Source organism: Priapulus caudatus, unplaced genomic scaffold (assembly GCF_000485595.1).
Source record: "Priapulus caudatus unplaced genomic scaffold, Priapulus_caudatus-5.0.1 Scaffold286, whole genome shotgun sequence".
NCBI classification, from domain to species: Eukaryota; Metazoa; Priapulida; class Priapulimorpha; order Priapulimorphida; family Priapulidae; genus Priapulus; species Priapulus caudatus.
The window spans coordinates 138,836-140,270 of NW_014577347.1; positions in this window are offsets into that span (position 1 = coordinate 138,836).

Here is a 1,435-nt window from a genome sequence, read left to right on the forward strand (position 1 = left end):
GTGTGTGTGTGTGTCGTGTGTGTGTGTGTGTGTGTGTGTGTGTGTGTGTGTGTCGTGTGCGTGTGTCGCGTGTGTGTGTGTGTGTGTGTGTGTGTGTGTGTGTGTGTGCGCGTGTGTGTGCGTGTGTTCATCTCTAACAGATCACGCGGAGAAAAAACCCCGTCAGACGCTATGCACATATCCTAGAATGACCCAAGCGTATCCTTCCCGGGTGTAGAGTTGTAAGTTACTCTTACGGATTACTATTAAATTCCACGGGATTTTACCGAGGGAAGCTAGGTAAATCGTGTCAGTAGGCTAGAGTGTTCTAGAACTACCATACAGTTCTGCACATACGTGCGCCCATGCCTAGGGTATACCTTCTCTAACAAGAAACTCCCTTCTGACTTCAGATGGAAATCTGACGAACGGAAGAAAACTGGAATGCTCGGAAACCTTGGGCGTTTGTTTAATTACGTTCGGCAGAGACAATATTGACGTAGGAAAGGAGCAATAACAATGTATATTAACGACAGCAAGCATTTATCTGATCAAAATCGGGGGTGTACGGAGGTACAGACCGAAGCGTTATGTATTTCATGAACTCGTGCGTACACTCCGAAATGCAGTGTTCAGTGGCTTGCCTAAAATTTTGGGTATAAAGTTTTTCCTTAACAATACCAAATTCCGGAGGATTTTTCTAAACTGTACTCATGCCTGAAGGCAGGTCTTGGAGCTTTCTAAAGCCGCAAACGACATGGACCTTAGTGTATAATATTGTTTCTCCAATGCTCTACTAAGTTAGCGTATTCCATGGTATATGCACAAACGACGCGATTGACGTATAGTTATTATGGATTATTTACTGTGAATATCGACCATAATTATGAACCCTGTAAAAGTGTTGGGGAAACTCACAAAGATTATTTAATATTGGAATAAAATTATTTTACGGAAGTGTGTTATATGCATAGACCATACAGACAATATTCTAAGCTAGTTTTCATCAAATGTAATGTATCTATCAGGCCTATATCTCTGGATGATTGTCCGTGTGTTCTGTGTGTTTGCTGAATGTGATAGGAAGTTTAAAACCTGCAATAAATACTATATCATGTGAATATATGACCCCAATAACACCAAGTTGCCTACTCAGACCCATCACGAATGAGCGCCTAACAGAGATTGCACACGTTTCTAAATGCAATTTTCCAACAATTAAGTATGTACAATAACGTATTTCTGATTTCACAACGAAAATGGAGCACAATTCGACCAGTTCGTTAACACGCAATAAGAGATCATCACCTGGATTCGTGTAAAGAAATGCACCCCATGGCGTGTCATCGAGGTACCTGCAGACGAGAATGATCTTTGTCCTCACAATAAGAACGTTATCTGAAGAGTTGTTAATCATTCTTTCTTTGGAGAGCACGTCAAGTCACATGTGACACCG